Source organism: Cryptomeria japonica, chromosome 2 (assembly GCF_030272615.1).
Source record: "Cryptomeria japonica chromosome 2, Sugi_1.0, whole genome shotgun sequence".
NCBI classification, from domain to species: domain Eukaryota; kingdom Viridiplantae; phylum Streptophyta; class Pinopsida; order Cupressales; family Cupressaceae; genus Cryptomeria; species Cryptomeria japonica.
The window spans coordinates 291,488,969-291,508,404 of record NC_081406.1 but is presented as its reverse complement, the minus strand read 5'-3'; the positions used below and the strand labels follow the sequence as shown (position 1 = coordinate 291,508,404).

General features: G+C 36.5%; 1 protein-coding gene across 1 annotated transcript in view; it reads right to left on the bottom strand.

The window, feature by feature from the left end:
• Positions 1-19,436, bottom strand: part of LOC131032588 (ATP-dependent DNA helicase Q-like 3) — a 266,803-nt gene that overhangs the window by 96,482 nt on the left and 150,885 nt on the right. The gene's annotated exons all lie outside the window — the stretch shown is intronic.

Genomic DNA, 19,436 nt, shown 5'->3' with positions numbered 1-19,436 from the left:
GTTTTAGAGAATAAAACTCAGAAATATGAAAGGGGATGCAATCTTAACCTATTAGAGAACTCACTGGAAACAATCAGAATTGTTTTCCAGAAGAGAATCAATTTCCAAAACTTCATTGAAACATATAAAGGAAAAGTGGGAAAACGAAACAAATTTAGAAGAGGGTTGCAAATATTGTGACAAAAATAAATTTTTGGAAATTTGTATGCTAGAAGGCATTTGGTTCTCAAGTAAGAAACACTGACAAGTTTTGTAGATTTTAAGTAAAAGTGAAAAAAAAGATGAATTTTCAAGTTAAGGTCTAAAGTTTCAAACTTTCAAGTGATGGAAATATTATTTATTTTCCATTACAAAACACCCTATTTTCAAAGGTAGACTGATTACTCTATTACCAGCTTGATAGGTACAACATAGTGAATAGTAAAAACTTATGTGTATTGTTTGATGACTTGTGATTAGCAACTACAAGGAAATGCATTTCCATATGCTACAGTTGCAGATTAACTTTATTGTACTTCTGTACTACCTATGGCATATTTACATTGGAAAGCCAGAAAAAAAATAGCTTTGATGCCTGCAAACTCTATTGCATTCATAGAGGCTTAAATGAAGCAAAGGATCACCTCATCAGACTATTGGTCAAACACACTAAATCAGTGATCTTTGAAAGGATTTAAGGAAGAAGATCATATTTCCTGAACCTGGTATTCCCTTTCTCCAACCTTGTCATTTACTCCACTCAAATTAGCCCTGGAAAAGAGTCTTCGGTTGATGACTCCTTTCCACCCCCACTGTAACCCATCTCAAACCTCCCAATTTTGTTAGATTCAAAAAATGTTAAAAATGAAAATAGTAAAAATATTTGATAGCACCCATGACTTCATTTTGGTTGACTATTCCATTCAATCCATTGTTCCTGATGTCTAAACCTACCAATTAAAAAATGCTAAAATTAAAAAAAAGTAATCTTTTTTTTTTTGTACATAGGACATAAGTTTTGTATTGATCAATTAAATCATATCTACAATGCTTGATGTGCTTAGGGCATCGCTTCTGTATGCAAACCATACCTACACTAACCTGCGCACAATAGTAAAAAAATATTTGATAGCACCTTTTGACATCGATTTACTATCCCCCAATTTACCTCTCAAACTATCCTCTAACATTGCGAGAGTTTCAATAACTATATAATAAAAAATTGCTTCAAATGATGGGCTCAAACTCACAACCCTTCTGCCCCTTTTGCATAATAATTACCATCCATTCCTATCAGAAAACACTCTATTGATGGTTAACATGGGGCTCCCTAAATTCATCCTAATACCTCTTCCAAAGCAGAAAAAAATGTGAAAGCTCTGCTAAACACATGTATTTACTCTCCACGCATACCAATTGGTTGGTTGATAGCATTCCTAATTGATCCTACCAATTGTTTGATCTAGCAAATTCATTGCAGTATACAGTGTCGGCTTGCTTCAAACCATTTGATTATTCGTTTTACCTGGAATTTCTTTTCCCTTCAAGCCATTTCCAATCTATTGCAATGTATCTTCTATTCAATATTCTGAATGATAGAATCTAGAAGGATTTCAAATTGATGGCACATGGAAAAAGAGTAAGGAAACAGAGTGGAAAAGTTTATATTTATCCCATTGGTAATACTAAGGTGGAAAGAACAACATCAATTTCAGATTTTGCACTCTGGATCGTTGGATCAAAGTTGCCAGATACTCACCCTCACCAGTCTGGATCTACATATCTCTATGTCAGATAATATAAATACCATAATCCCGGATACAGCAAGGATATCAATCCAAATGTGTTCATATAGAAGCCTATATCTAGTCTATATCCAATAGGTTGGATATGGCAGTTTAGCATCTAGTGCGTCATCCAATTTGGGATTTATGAAGAACAATTCAAGCTTTGCAAAAAAAAATTGTTCTCACACATGCACACACAACATAATATAGAAAAATAAATATTCAGAACTAAAATGTATATTTTGAAATTTACACTATGCCATCATATTTATAAATAATTGAATATGTCTATTTTCATAAAAGCCATATATAGTCATATCTGTATCAGGGGATCTTGAAAATTTATTGTATCTGTATCTGATACCATATCTATTCCCATGCAACTCTGCCTAGGATGCAAATTTCAACCATATCTTTGCACACAATGCACTGAATTCAAGTAGTCCTATCATATTGATGTCCTTATGTTTGGAACTACCATTCAATCTCAAATTAGAAACAGCAGCTGTCAGTCACTTTATGAGCTATAAAAGTGTAAGGTCCCTTTTCTTCAAGTGATAATTAATTAATTAAATGTTAAATAGTCCCAAGTCTTATGCAATTATTTAAATTTAATTAATTAGCAGTTGGACATACTTTATTTTATAAAGTGACTTTATAATAATGTCAATGACAAATTATAAAGTAAAGTCACTTTTGAGGGGAAAAGTAAATTAAAAGAGAAAAAATAAAGCATTACTTTCGAAAAGGAAAAGTATTATAAAAGGAGGAAAAAGTGCAATGAGGATTCATTCTTGACTTGTTATTTTGAAAGAAACTTTTCCTTGAGAGCTTAGCTTGCAGATTCAGTAAACCCTAGGACGAAAACCCTAGAGATTTTGGTTGTTTGGACGAAAACCCAGATCAGCCCGCTTGGTGAATTCATTTCAAAATTCACAATTGCACTGCATTATTCACTTTGGAAAGATTCATAGGGTTTCAGAGTTATATCTTTGCAGGTTGAAATGTTGACGAAAGGGTTTTGAGCATCATTCTATGTCATTCTGGTATGTACAAACCTATTGATAGGTCTGATGTGTAATGGCAGATTTTTGAGTTGTATTTGGGCATGTTTGGCCTATGTAATCCTGTAATCAGATTTGTTCCATTTATATGTATGCATTTTTTATGTCATGTATGGTTGGATGAGTTCTTGCTTGAAGATATTATCATAAGGGATCATTATTGGAATATGTGTTTGTTGTCCACATTTGTTGTAACCAGAAATATAAATCAAAATTCTATGGTGCGAGAGTTGAGAAATACAACACCACAGGAGCCCAAATGATCTGTGCACGCTGAAATAACCCTGTTACAAGGAGAAGCAAGGAAGCAATAATGAAAAACCAAATACATAGAAGAATGCTCAAAAAGATGAGAGCTCAATATTCACCAAAATGTGTAATGTGATAATTAATGATACAAATAAAAGAATTAACCTCTAATAGGTCAAGAAACCCTAAAAGGGAAAACCCTAAGCTTGCACATAATAATTAATAAAAGAATTAATTATTATGCAACTAAAGTTCACTTAAGTGTAAAAGAGATAAAGGGAACTTCAATAATTAAACAATTGTTGTTTAATTAATCAAGTAAAGACTCGATTACTCTAACACCCCCCCCCCCCCCCCTTAAGCTAGACTTAGGGAGAAGCTAAAACCTAGAACAGCTACTGAAAGCAGGAAAGTTGGGTCCCGGCAACAAGGCCTAATCAGGTACCCAAATACAACCAAATCTCTATAAACCGGAGAAATAGAGAAAACCAAGTGGGAAAAAACTCTACTCCAAATAGAGATGGAAAAGCAAGAAGAACACCACTGAAGCAGGAAAAAAGTTGCAAACACTGTCGAAGAGTAACTACTGATCTGAAGAACCTCCACTGAAATAGAACATGACCAAGTAGAGAAGACTGTAATCTATAGGAGTGCCCTCAAATGACACTACTCGAATCAGATGGCAAACAAAGGCAAACAACTGAACTCGAAGATATAGATGGCATGAAACACCAAAGCTTGAAGAGCTGATCAATCGAACCAAGGAAGCATTAGAACCAACAGGACAAACCTCCCCATAATGCTGAAAAGGGAGAGGGACAGGTACACTGAAAAGAATGGCCAATAAGAACTGCATGACGAAGAACCAGGAACATCGAAGGTGCAGAGAAAGTACATAGTGTCGTGGAAGGAACACTCACTGGACAAAGGTAGATGGCAAACAAAAGGCAAACATCAACCCCCCCAGGGCACTTTATAAGTAGTGCATGTACAATAAGGCACAAAATGTGCAAGATCCCAAGTAAGCATTGCATGATGGCACTTTATCTCAATGCGTTTGCATAAATAAAATGCTACAATGATAAGAAGACTGGAAATAAAAAGAACTGCCAAAATTGAGACATCCTACTCAGAGAAAGAGATCCCACGACCTGAAACATCCAAGATATTCACCAGAGTGCTGAAAAGCAAAAAACTGAATAAAATATCCCTGGAGGAGAATCTGGAAAGAAAACTCATATGGCTGGAAAGTACACAGAACAAGCTTTCCAACAATATAAAGTCTTCGAAAAACGGAGTTCAAATGCTCATTCGACGACCCCGGAAGTGCAAAAAAGAGACCCCACTTTGACTGGAAAAAAGTGCAGTCAAACAGCAAAATTGGAAAAAAATCCCAACACCATGAGGTCCGGCTCAGAACCAACTTTCCAACGCCTATTCGTTTTCGAAAAAATGACTCTGGATGCTCAAGGTATGGCAAAAAAACCAACCCCCCCTAAAAAGGCAAGAGGGAGGCGATCTGGTGGCAAGTTCGAGCGGAGGTGGCGCTCCGATGGTGGAGCGGCGAGCCTAGGTGGCGATGGCCAGCGGGTGGCCAGCGGGCAAGGAGTTGTCGGCGGCAAGCAGGCATGGAGACTGCCGGCGGGCGGGAGCAGCGGTCGACGGGCGGAGAGACTGTCGAAGGGGGTCGGAGGGGGTCGGAGGGAGCTGGACAATCAGGCAGCGGCTAGACTGGCAGCACGGTGGGGCCGGGCAAACCCCCAAAAAAAAATTTTGATTTTGCAAAAAAAACTTTTCACCCTCTTTTAAATGAATTTTTGATTTTTGATTTTTTTTGTAAAAAATTCGGCCTGCATGCTGTAAAAAAGGCAAAAAATAATTTTTTTTTGAAATTTTTTTCTCAAACTGCATATCAAGGTCGTACAGCTTGGTACTGAAGAAAAAATACCCCCAGAGGCTCAGGAGTCAAAAATGGTCAAGTTTTATATGACCATAGATGTTTTTGGGCCTTCTAAGCACGATGGTGAGGTCCGTTTAGGCCCAAAAAAAAACTTCTGAAAAACCCCAGATCTGCTTCCAATGCAAAAAACTCAAAACAAGAACAGGTAGCTGCAAATCTGAAGCTCTGATACCATGTGAGAGTTGAGAAATACAACACCACAAGAGCCCAAATGATCTCTGCAAGCTGAAATAAACCTGTTACAAGGAGAAGCAAGGAAGCAATAATGAAAAACCAAATACACAGAAGAATGCTCAAAAAGATGAGAGCTCAATATTCACCAAAATGTGTAATGTGATAATTAATGATACAAAGAAAAGAATTAACCTTTAATAGGTCAAAAAACCCTAAAAGGGAAAACCCTAGGCTTGCACATAATAATTAATAAAAGAATTAATTATTATGCACCTAAAGTTAGCTTAAGTGTAAAAGAGATAAAGGGAACTTAAATAATTAAACAAATGTTGTTTAATTAATCAAGTAAAGACCTGATTACTCTAACATATGGTTTGGAACAAAAAACCAAAATGCAAAGAAGTAGGGCAGTATTTGGGAAATTATAGTGCATATCCTATTTGGGATATTTCAATGGTATCAAAGTTGCTGATCTTGCCAGCCTGTTAGGGTTTTAGCAATGCATGTCAAATTTTGTAGTTGCATGTTTGTCGAATGTTATTGCATGGCAATTTGGTGAATACCCAGATGATTGCATGTCAGTTCAGGAGCAATTTATGAACAAGGTTACCATTGCATGTTATTTCCAAGCAGTCCTAGTTAGTGGATTTGGGTTGCATATCAGAATTTATGATTGCATGTTGTTTCTAATCAGTTACATGTCAGAATCTATGGTTGCATGTTGCTTCTAATAAGTTGCATGTTAGTTTGAAATCAATTGTCTCAACAGCATATAAGTTTATAAAAGGTCACAACAATGGGTAGAATTATAGATGGAAGATTGCCACCTACTTTCCTTCTGAAATCAACGTCACATACAGTAGGTGCAAAAAAAGTTACAACAATGGATAAAGGTGGAACAAGTTTATCAAGGAAGGATAGAAGGGATAGTATAAGTCCACAAAGAAATGATTGACATATGGTCGAGCTTATGAATGGGATGAATGACTTTGTTCAAGCATTTCAAAAATATCAATCAGATATGTTATTATTGTTTGAGAAATTGCTTTTGGAGGAAGAAGCTAAGAAGATGGATAAGAGGCATAACAACAATGAACACATTGAAGTCACTAAAGATGAGCATATAAATCATTCCAATGTTGAGAATCCACTTGAAGAAGAGGCACATGAGACTTGTGGCAGCTATGGTAATGCTGCTAAAAGGGAGGAAGTTAATTCTGATTTGGTTATGCATAATAACAGTGATACATTAATTTTTCATAAACCGTTACTTGAACATGCATCTACAAATGTGGATGTTGTAACTAATAAGGATGACAAAATAGTAGCCATGGGTACGAATTCAAATTTAAGCAATGTTGAAAGAGACATTGTTCATACATATGAAGGTTTTGTGGATCAAAGACTTCTAGCACAACATGATTTGAATGATCAATCTATGGTTGAGGAAGAATATGTGGAAGAGTGTGTGGAAAATAACATTATTTCAGATTGGAAAGACCTAACCCATCACGAAGAACTCGAGGAATCCACCTATGTTTCAGCATCACACCATCATGACTCTTGGGTGGGACATAACGCTTCAAAAGAGGAATTTTGTGAAGAAGAGATCAAGGAGGTAGCTGATTTTAAGAGGCATGACTTTCAATGCAAATTAAGAAAATAATTCTCTAAGGCAGCTAGGAGAACATGTGAATTCTTTCTGAGGGGGTCGAATGGTAATGGATCCTTGTTTGTTGGTGATAGTGGAAGCACTCCCAAGATGATTCTAGGTCTGATTTTTCGTTCCAATAGTGTTGTTGCCTTTTGCACTAGCAATATGGAGAGGATATACATGTCTGATTTTGCACACATCATGGATACCTTTCAGATTTTCATGATACCCATCAGTCCTAGAGTGATATTCTCTGATGGAGATTTGATGATGAGGGACATGTATCCCTTCATTTGCAGCTTATATGATGATGTTCGTTCACCCCACTCATGGTATAAGGGTGAATGGAACAGCTGGTTTCTTTTGGACAGCAGTTTGTCACACAATGTTTTTCATGATTCACATGCTTCCGTGGTGTCTAGAGTCTCTACAAGGATTTTTCAGTTTACATCTGAGTACAGCAGCATAAACATGGTGGAGCAAGGCAGAACTTTGGTAAATTTGCTGATTGCATGAAGAGGATCATTGTTCTTTTGAGAGTTAGACTCTTCAAGATTCTCTTCACATCTATGTTGCAGGATTGTAAACTTCATGTGAGATGCCATAGAAACGGGAATCGCCATGAATCACCTAAACTCAGCGAGTCCGAGTCCGAGTCATGCTCGCCGAGTCTCTGGGACTCGGACTCGGACTCGTCTGAGTCTGGCGAGAAAAACTCGCCAGACTTGCCAAGTTGGCAAGTTTGGCTCAAGCTCGCCAAACTCGGCGAGTCCTGAGCCCCAAACTCGGCTACTGCCTCGGTTAAGTAAAATGACAAATAAAAAACATTTTAAAAAGTTTTTTTAAAATGAATGGTCTCATCTTTGTTCACTACAACCTCCGTCTGAGAATGAGAAAAATTATGGTTACAACATGTCAGCCAATAGAAAAATAACACTCGATGCCTTTATTAAATAATAAGTTTTTTTGGCCTCGCAGGGCGCTGCCCCTTGACCCCGCCCTGTATCGCGACAGGGAGCGCGCAAGGGGCATTGCCCCTTGACCCCACCTTGGGGACGCTGCCCCCAAACCCCCGTCGAAAAATATGGGGGGAAACTACGTCGATAGAAGTAGGGAAAATTTAACCTCCGAGTCTGACACTGATTGGATCAACCAGGTAGATATAGAGGCTGAGATTGTAGCCATGGCAGAGGAGGAGCGGAGAGCACGAGCACAGACAAGAGATTCAGAGGCAAATAGTGACACGAATGTTCCTGATGTTGGTGAGCATGGCATGGTGTCACGGGGAGTGACCATAGCTGTCCAATCATCCAGGACCTGCCTTAGACGCCTTCGCAGGGGATCGAGGCTGGAGGGTGCTGTCGTGCAAGCTCCTCTAAGCCATAGGCTTGTAGCTGTATTTACCTTTGGTATTTGTATGAAACATTTGATGATGATCATATGATCACATGGATTTTTTATTCCATGAGTTTTGTAATATTGCATACATTTGACAATATTTTTATATCTATGTTTGTTATTTCCTTCGGCTACAATTTGCATTTATGCTTATGTGATTGCTGTATACTTGTGTATGTAATCAAATGAGCCGAGTTTGATGATGTTATTGTGTCTTTAAGGTGTATTCAATAAAGGGTGTCTGAAACATGTTTTAAATCTTTAAAAACCTCTAAATTTCTTGAGTTTTTCACTTTCCCAAGTCCAGCCGAGTCTGGAGCCGAGTCTGACGCCAAGTCCCGAGTCCAAGTCTGAGTCGGCCTTGCCGAGTCCGAGCCGAGTCCGAGTCCCGTTTCTTTGTGTGAGACCATGTAATGTCCCCTTTTCTAGGCGACATGAGATGAACAAGGGTTGACCTATCATTCGAGTTCCTGTAGGTGAACGGTATGGTTAGGGGACTCATTCTGAGGGTCATGGAGCTTTGCAAGGGATCTGCGAGCTGTTTTGCACCTTCAGACGACAGTTCCTACTTTTTAGGGAAGTCTCCTATTTTTTAGGGAGAACTGGCAGTTGACTAGATGACCACCCGGAGGACCAGGGAGCAAAGCAAGATCCTTTTGAGCATTTACAAGTGTTTGGCAAGAGGTTCCTATTTTTTTGGGCGAGTCCCTACTTTTTAGAAGGAACTGTCAGTTGGCCTACAAGACTCAGGCAACATCAGTGATCACAGTGCTTCAGACGGAATTCAAATCTGAGTCGTGGATTTCATTTTATGAATAAATTAGGAAATATTAAAATATTTCCTAAGTTGGATTAAATAAATAATAATAAAGTGAAATAATATGATCACTTTATATTAATCAAGTGGCCCCTTGACACATTTTCCTAGAAGTTATAACTTAATAATATGGCCACTTTTAATGAGGAATTAGACCCTCAATGGGTCAAGTTATTTTTTAATAAAAAGAAACATTTTAATATGTTTCCTGATGCCAAAAGTACAACCCTAACCCCAAATTCGAATTAGGGTTTGAGGAATGTTTAAAAGACATTAGGGGCAGCATTTTATTCATTATTCATTGGATATTTGACAATTTCTTCCCTGGAAAGCTCTGTAGCAGCAAGCTTGATTGGAGTTTCAGGTTGAGAACAAAAACTCTCACCCTTATTCAGTGTGTGGACGAAAAACCATTCACCTTTGCATTGAAGGAATCCTCTTTCAAGTCATTTGGGGCCAATATCTGGAGGAAAAGTCATACTTTCAGCAAGAATAAATCATCTACAACACATTTGAGAAGATTGGAACAGATTGGGGATCATTTTCCAGCAGTTATTTTGCTTTTACTGCTGGCCATACCATTCCCAGGCTAAACGTACCCTCTTTGCTTCTCTTGTGAAGGCAATAAAATAAATTAGAGGGTTTTGATTCAGAAATTTGCGTAAATTCATTGTTGGCAGCAAATAAACACAAATCAGTGGTTCTTTTAGGGCATTTGGGCTACATCAGCATTTTAGTGGGGAAAAAGGGTCAATTCTAGAGGTTTCTCCTGGCAAGAATTTGGAATAAGCACTTGATCTGCTATTCCTTCCTTAAATTGTTTTTGATAATTATATATAAGGAGAATAAAACACATTGGAACAATTTGCAGCACCTGGAGGCTCTTGTATTGCTTTGTGCACCACCTCCAGCATCAAAATAAGCTCATCCAGGCAGGGCGTTGGACACCTAGTAGGTCAGTTTTGGCTTTAGTTGTCTTAAATAGTCATTCTCTTGAATTTATAATTTGCTGCAATAAAATCTGAGTTCTGCAATTTTATTTCAATCAATTGTTTATTTTATGTATTGCATTCTTTTGGCAAATTTTCATTGGCATAAGCAAGCAAAACCCCAAAAACTAAAAAAAAATCAAAATTCACCTCAAACCAATAAAACAATTCGCTAGTCAAAGATTTGAAAGTAAACAAAAAAACTTCAGACTGGATCAGATTCTCAGTTGGCATCTTTCAGACCATGCAAAGGTCCTATATTAATTTGGGATCCAAGCATTGGCTGGAACATTTGAGCTTAATGCAGATTTGATACATGTGATTGCTTGAGGACAAGCAATCTTGGGGTGGGAGGACTGTATTGTCCCTTTTCTTCGAGTGATAATTAATGAACTAAATTTTAAATAGTCCTAAGTCTTATGGGATTATTTAAACTTAATTAATTAGCAGTTGGACATACTTTATAATAATGTGAATGACAAATTATAAAGTAAAGTCACTTTTGAGGGGAAAAAAAAATAAAAGAGAAAAAATAAAGTATTACTTTCGAAAAAAAAAGTATTATAAAAGGAGGAAAAAGTGCAATTAGGATTCATTCTTGACTTGTTATTTTGAAAGAAACTTTTCCTTGAGAGCTTGAGAGCTTAGCTTGCAGGTTCAGTAAACCCTATGACGGAAACCCTAGAGGTTTTGGCTTGTTAAATTGATGTATACGCATTTTGTATATATTATTCTATCATGCAATGCTTTAGACAGGAAGATTTATTCTTCCTTTATACCTATCGGTGGTGCCCCTTCACCAAGGGTCACCACTCTTTAGTGAAAATTTAAGTGGCTAATATTCGCCAATTGGCTATTTTTTGAAATTTGGGAATCAAGATTTGGCTAATAAGTTCAACTTTTGAGGTGACTCGAATCGCCACATTTTTACAAAATTTTATTTGTGTTATTTAAATCCCCAAAGAATTTATTTTTTTAGTTTTTTCAACTCAAAGATTCCCCACAATATTCGATACATGATTGGATCATATTTGCCAACATTTTATAATTTATTATAGAAATATAAATTAATTCGCCAATAATATATCATAATTATTAGTTACTTTAGGGTTATATCAACAATCTTTAGTTGCCACCATTCATTTTAAATATAATGTAATGACCTTCATTGTGTTCTATGAGGTAAATTGTACCTACAAGTTATAATGGCCTCAATGAAAATCAATTGTTTGAAAGAAATTTTTGGCCCCATGAGTATTACTAATTGTTGGTACATTTTATCTCACAAAATACAAACAGGGCTATTAGATTATTTCAAGTTAATGGTAGAAACTAAATAAAGTATATTCTACCCCTTAAACTCATCAATGATTTCCACCTTTAGGCCTTCACTTTTCTATAAAAAACTTTTTTTTTAAATGAAAGGATTTGCAATAGTAATTAATGCATACTCTTATTATTTTTCAAGGTTCGCCAATATTTTCTACCCAAAAAAATTGAAATAGAAAAATTCGCCAATAAAATTAATATTTTTCTTTTAAAAAAGGAAAGATTCGCCAATTAAAATAATTATTATTTAAAAAAAAAACTAAATATTCGCCAACATTTTATACAATTTTTTGAGAGGGGGTTTCTTAAAGTTATCACTGCCACTCTTCCAAGTTGGTCTCCAATAATTATATTATTAATAATAATATAATTATTATTATATTATCATATAATATAATAATTAGACAATATATTTATAATATAATTATATTATCACATAATAATATAATTATATTATCTCTCAATAGTAATATTATCACAATAAAATCACAACCCTTATGTTGTCGATGTCGGCCTGAAGGAATCCGACCATAGCATCAACACTCCCTCTTAGTCAATTAGGCCGATTAGGCCACTTACATATTTGTCTTCCTCAGGCTGAAAGTGATGATCGACGCTGCCAATCTTCAACACTCCTTCTCAACTAGGGAGGATACTTCCTGCTGCACAAGACATGTCACCTCATCGAGATGACCAACACAATGACTATACTCATGAGCAAGCAGGAAGCTTATCACCTCATTGTGATATCACATCACCTCATCGTGATGTTTGACCACAATGGCTACATACATATGTGGAAAGGAAATATATCACCTCATGTGATATCAACTATTATAGCTTATTCATAGATATCACCTCACGTGATATCAACCATTATGGCATATCCATAGACATCACCTCACGTGATATCCACCATTATGGTTTATCCATAGATATCACCTCACGTGATATCCACCATTATGGTTTATCCATAGATATCACCTTACGTGATATCCACCATTATTGTGAGATTGTCACCTCACAATGATGGTGAGATGTACAAGTGTTCATCATTGTGAGATCGTCACCTCACAATGCTATTCACCATGGCTCATCTAGAGGGTAAACACAAAAGTACAAGAAAATCATCACGAACTCTCTCACGTGATGTCGGCATGGCGTCACACACGACATCCACCATGAACCATATCAAAGGGTGGAGATAAGGGCTTTCATCTTAAGTCTCTCTCAAAAAGAAATGCATTAACAAGAGTTTATACTTTAAACATCTTTTTAAAGATAAGAATACATATATATATATATATAAAAAAATATAAACAAATCAATGATGCTAAGACTCAATCTTACCTATGACTTCATTCTCCACCATACCAAGCTTACCTCGAAAGTACACAACTTTATTCTGGAGAGAGGCTTGGTGAGAATGTTTGTCGTCTGCTCATCATTACTAATGTATCTCAACTGAATAGCATTCCTTTCCACCATGTCTTTAACATAGTGATACTTGATCTCCACGTGTTTTGATCTATCATGAAATGCACGGTTGGAGTCTGCATCACTCCAAGCTCACCAAGTATCATGAAATTCCATCCCATGAATCAAAGTCCTCTGACTGCTATAATTTCTTGATCACTAGAGAAACCATCTCGACATGGTCTACTCCCTCTTAACCAAAATGACCAAGATCCTCGGAAGTCAACTGAAGCAGATCCTCTAGCTGCTCCCTCTGTCACAGAAGCATACCCTGCTCACATGGTCCCAATGATAGAAGATATCTTTCTCCAAGAGACTCTCATGATCTGGTATGATCCACATTGAGCAACCAATGAAGTCGTCTATAGTCGATCAAGGGTAATATCGATCTCCCCACAACAAATGAATGCAATGGAGCTGCCAAAGCTCATGAAATTTGTGATCGATGAAGAGCCATGCAAAATAACATGTTGTCTCCTTGAATAGAATGGACAGAGATAATAATTACAGCACGTAAATACTCATTCCGCCTTTTATTAATAAAAAGTAAAACATAAGGCCTTATGAGTAAACTGTCCTCTTTAAAATCTGCATATTTACATTCACATATCTTCTTGTGTATATGATTAACTTCACACACACCTTGCACACTCATTCTCACTCTAATTATTCTTCCTTTTATATCTTTACCATGAAAGATGAATTATAAAGGACATTATCTTTCATTATAGATGCACCCTTCCATACTTTCTCATTTAGACAAACAAATCATACTTTTATTATTTGTATCTTTACACTATAATGAATCGCTTATTAACCAAAAGCATATTATTTATGCTTTTCACGATCATAATCACGCCATCTGGAATTCTTAATTCAGATGCAACACTTTCTTTGTTTTGACAAGTCACCAAATTAACTTCTTATCAAAACGTGGCTTTACACAAGATCGCACCCTTTCATAATCAAACCTTTTCATCTTTTCAAACTAACCGTCTAGCAATTGATTAATCTTTTTCATTAATCCGCTGCTTTGTTGATTGCTGGTCATAATATTATTCGCGTATTTTGCAATCAATAATAATCTGTATCGCTTGATTCGCTAGGCTGAATAAGTTAATTGTCTATGAATAATGATCGCTTCAGCGCCTGTCTTTTCTTCTATCACAAATCACAGTGCAATATGTTTTGGCTTCATTATAATTAGCAATGCATACAACTAGTTCATTACAATCGTTGCTCCTTAATTCCCCTTTTTTTAATAGTGTTGATTTAATATGGTCTTATATATTTGTGCTGGAGTTTTCATTATACTGAAATCTAGCCCGTGGATATTCCATAGATCAACCGATAACACTTGTCTCTTTCAAGAGTTTATAAAATACGACATCCATGTAAATCATCAGCTGCCCATCTTGACACTGCTTGCCAATAAATTTTCAGCCACTTAATACGCTGCATATTATCTTTAATGCGTACCATCTGTTCCTAAGATCGCTGTTTCTGATCACTGTATCTGTTATCGCTGCTTATTGAAGAATACTGTTTTCTGTTGTGATGATAAATGAATCGTCCTTGTTTATTTTTATTATGACTTCGCTGCTCTATACAAAGTTGACCTTGTAAAATTAACAAATCATGTCTTCTTTTTACATCGCTGCCTTACTAATGATTATCACTGCCATTAAATAAACATCCCAACTATCTTATACAATCATATAAATCACTCTACACGTATCATATTCTCTTTAATTATATTAGCTGCCTTCATACTGTTTTTTTTTCTTATTTACATAAGTCGTTGTACTTATACACTTTACTCGCTGCATTTGGATATTAATTTGCTTCTCCATTCAGATGCCTTGCTGTCTGTGTCAGAATCGAAATCTTTCCCTTCAATACTGATCAAATCTAATCGCTCTCAGATGATATATCGCTTGGCACCATGGAAGGAGCAGACAAATTATTAATTAAATTATATTTGATTCCAATTCACGACATTCACAATTAATACAATAATGGTCGCCCAGTAGAGATATTATTGTTTCCGACTATGAGACCTGCAATCGATATAATATAATATTTAAAATTTAAGCAATTCTTTTAGAATCGGCTTTATCCAATAATATCCACAATACACAATCAGTCAGTCTGATAATATTAATCACCAATATTGAAAGATGAGCAGATATGCCAACACATCATAGACTTCACAAATTTCTCTTTGAAGTTTGAATGTGAACTCCGTCGTGAATTAGGGCCTTTCCAGGGTTTCATACCCGCTCTGATACCATGTTAAATTGATGTATACGCATTTTGTATATATTATTCTATCATGCAATGCTTTAGAGAGGAAGATTTATTCTTCCTTTATACCTATCGGTGGTGCCCCTTCACCAAGGGTCACCACTCTTCCAAGTTGGTCTCCAATAATTATATTATTAATAATAATATAATTATTATTATATTATCATATAATATAATAATTATACAATATATTTATAATATAATTATATTATCACATAATAATATAATTATATTATTTCATTATAATATTATAATAATTATAAAATATAATTATAATATAATTATATTATCATATATTAATATAATTATATTATCACAATATAATCACAACCTTTATGTTGTCGATGTCGGCCTAAAAGAATCCGACCATAGCATCAACACTCCCTCTTAGTCGATTAGGCCGATTAGGCCACTTACATATTTGTCTTACTCAGGCTGGAAGTGATGACCGATGCTGCCAATCTTCAACATGGCTGTTTGGACGAAAACCCAAATCAGCCCGCTTGGTGAATTCATCTCAAAATTCACAGTTGCACTTCATTATTCTGTTTGGAGAGATTCATGGGGTTTCAGAGTTATATCTTTGCAGGTTGAAATGATGCCGAAAGGGTTTTGAGCAGCATTCTAGGTCATTCTGGTATGTACAAACCTATTGATAGGTCTAATGTGTAATGGCAGAATTATGAGTTGTATTTGGGCATGTTTGGCCTATGTAATCCTGAAATCAGATTTGTTCCATATATATGTATGCATTTTTTATGTCATGTATGGTTGGATGAGTTCTTGCTTGAAGATATTATCATAAGGATCATTGTTGGCATATGTGTTTGTTGTCCACATTTGTTGTAACCAAAAATATAAATCAGAATTCTATGGTTTGGAACAGAAAACCAAAATGCAGAGAATTAGGGCAGTATTGTGAAATTATAGTGCATATCCTATTCGAGATATTTCAAAAAGTAGACCTCCACTATTGCACATGCAAATATCTCCACCACCCCAGCTCTCCACTCAAAGTGTATAAAAGAATAAAATAAGCTCAAGATGTCAATAAGCAACAAGCCAAGGTTCAAAGCAGGTAACTGTTGATGTGTTTTTCATGCACATGCAAGCACAGAATACAATACCCAAAAGTATCTTATCCTCTCTTGAACAAAGCTTCTCAAATGCTGAAGATTGGTTTAAGGATCACTTGAGACAACTCCAAGGTTTATAAATGTCAGGTCTTGACAAGTGGATAAGCACGAGTGGTTGTTGTGATTGTTGTTTCATCAAGGGGCCTTTCGCTTGAAGAGATTTATGAAGTGCTTTGCGCATGATATGCAATGAAGTTCTTTCCTACTACTACGAGATATTTATCAAAAAATGGCAAAAGATGAGGGTTGAGAGGTTCTAAGCTATCCTAGGAATGAATGGATGAAGGAAGATTTGAGTGAAACTCTACTAATCTTAATATTGTCATTCAAGAACAACTCCACCAAAACTAGTGCAATCTTCTAAGGACATTTGAAGAATTCCAAATCACTACTAAGCATGGACATCATCACTTGAATGCATACCCATGATTAAGCAACAATTGAACTTAAGCGCTTTTAATGATTCCAGTTGACCACACAAGGCACACTTACAATCAGCAAGAAGCTAGTGGTATGGATTATGAGTTTCACAATAAATCAAGTACAACATTCCATCATTCAATTTAAATGCTTAAACTAATATCAAAGATTGACTTGAGAGGATGAAAAACCATGCAAGAAGCTTCAAAGATTAAATAGAAACACCATAACTTCAATGTTTTATCAATCCAAAAGCAAAGTAACAACAATTCTTCAAATCCTTCTCTAATCACTCTTGAACTCTAATATCTCTAATCTCTCTAATCTCTCTATTATTTCTAACTGATCTATTCTCTATTACTTCTTGCAAATGAAATGTGTGGAGTTTATATATTACTCCCAAATACAATGAAGGGCTAAGATCAAATGAAGATCAAGGGCCAACATTTTGCCACCTAAACCCTAATTAGGGTTTGATACAAATGAAACCCTATCTAGATAAACATTATCATGAAATCAACCAATGAGAAAATAACATGTGTTGGCATGGAAATCGAAGAAGCATCCTCCAATGAGGAAATGAATTGCCAAGTAGGGTCAAAACAAACTATTGGTGTTGGAAATAAGCCACACCCAGACCGACGATGAACTAGTCCAAGAGGGGCTAGTAGCTCAGTGGTAGAGCACTCCAGCAGCGTATGGAAGGTCCTCGGTTCGAGTCCTAGCTAGTCCATGTCTCAACATGGTATCAGAGCCAGGTCCAGGCTAGGAGCCCCAAGCACACGAGAGGTGTGGCTTGAGGGGGGATGTTGGTGTTGGAAATAAGCCACACCCGGACCGATGATGGACTAGTCCAAGAGGGGCCAATAGCTCAGTGGTAGAGCACTCCAGCAGCGTATGGAAGGTCCTAGGTTCGAGTCCTAGCTGGTCCATGTCTCAACACAAACTGTCTTCTAGAATCTTGTTTCCTTTCTCCCTTTCCCTTTTGGCATATTCAATGAATCTAGTCGTTATGCCCTCTATCTCAGTCATCGAAACTTCTAGTAGAGACTTCAATTGTTCCTCCATGTGCACGACTTCATCGAATGCCTTGACGATAGCATTATCCCATTCAGGTTCGAGCTCTTGTGTCTTGCTGGCTAACACTACGAGTTCAAGCATATCATCCAATTGTCTTTTGGTGATCATTCCATCAGTCCCATGAAAGATAACTCTTATTCTCTCCTCCAATGGGACATGATCTTGGTTTCTAATGCACCGCTCCTCGAGTCTTCCTTGATAAGTGCTTGACGGTTCATAGTTCCACTTGGTTTAGGTGCTGCCATTTGTCACCTATAAGAGATGTGTAAGTTAGGAGGATGGTGAAAGATATGCGAAATATTGATACAATGAAGCCTATTTGCTTAGTAGACAACCTACGATATTGATCTAAATCAATCTTAAACCTAAATGAATCTGAAAATGAATGCTAAATAAGACTGATTTTTACACCTATCTGCACTTTCTTAATGAATTAAGTCTGATTTACTAAGCATATCATTGTTTGCCCCTAATCAGACCTGTGTCTAGCCTCCTATCAATCAAGACACAATACTTACCTCTGATTTTTTTTGTTTAACCTTAAACCTGATCAAAGAGGTGTCTGATAATGCCAAGGAGTTTGTTGTTCTTCATGAATTTTGCTGCTAGATGATGAAATTCGCCTCTTGTGCTTCCTTTCCTGAATTAATTCGCCTTCTTCCTGATGAATTTCGCTGCACCAATGATGAAATTCGCTGATATTGATGATGGTAAAAATTTGCTTCTGCTCTGCTGCTCTTGAATTCGCTAGTTATAGGAGGAATCCTTTTGATTTGATGCTGGAAATGATCCTTGAAAAGATCTTATATAGGCGCTCAAAAGAAAGGTTGTGTCTTTTCCTATGAAGGCCGACCTGATTTAGCATAAATAAAATTACAAATTACCTTTTCAATGCCTCTTCAAGGTAGCCGGCTTATCACCCATTCAAATTTGAATTTTGTTTTTGGGCGCCAAAATAATGTTTGGATAATCTTTGAAAGTGCATTGAACAAGGCTCTTATGAAGTTTGCTCCTATTGATGCTCACACGAAGTTTGCTCCTAAACCTATGCTCATGAAGTTCGCTCCAATTAGCAAGCTCATGAAGATCGCTCTTGGAGGCAAGCACATGAAGTTCGCTCCAATTGCCTTGCTCATGAAGTGAATTTCAAACCAAAATTGAGCTCGCCCTCAATCACTTTCATTGTTTTGTCAATTCAATCCTTAGATTTTTTAAACCTCCATTCACAAAAACATATCACACTTTCCTCATGAAGGCCTAGAAGGGAAATTCGCTCCTATCAAAGAGCACATGAAGTAATACTTTGCTCCAAAGGAGCACTTGAGGTGATCTCAAAATCAAAATCATACTCGCTATCTTCACTCAAATGCTCTAACTTGTAATCAAAACAAGGCTTCTAAGGGAAATTCGCTTCAAAGGTGATGGTCATGAAGTTCGCTCCTGAGGCTAAGCACATGAAGTGAATTTCAAATCGGAACTCTAACTCACCTTTGCTCATTTTCACTCACTCTCTCAACTTTAATGCATTATTGCATGTTCAACATGAGGTCTTAGGATGAATTTTCGCTCTGTGGGAGAGACACATGAATTTCGCTCCAAATGTTGTGCACATGAAGT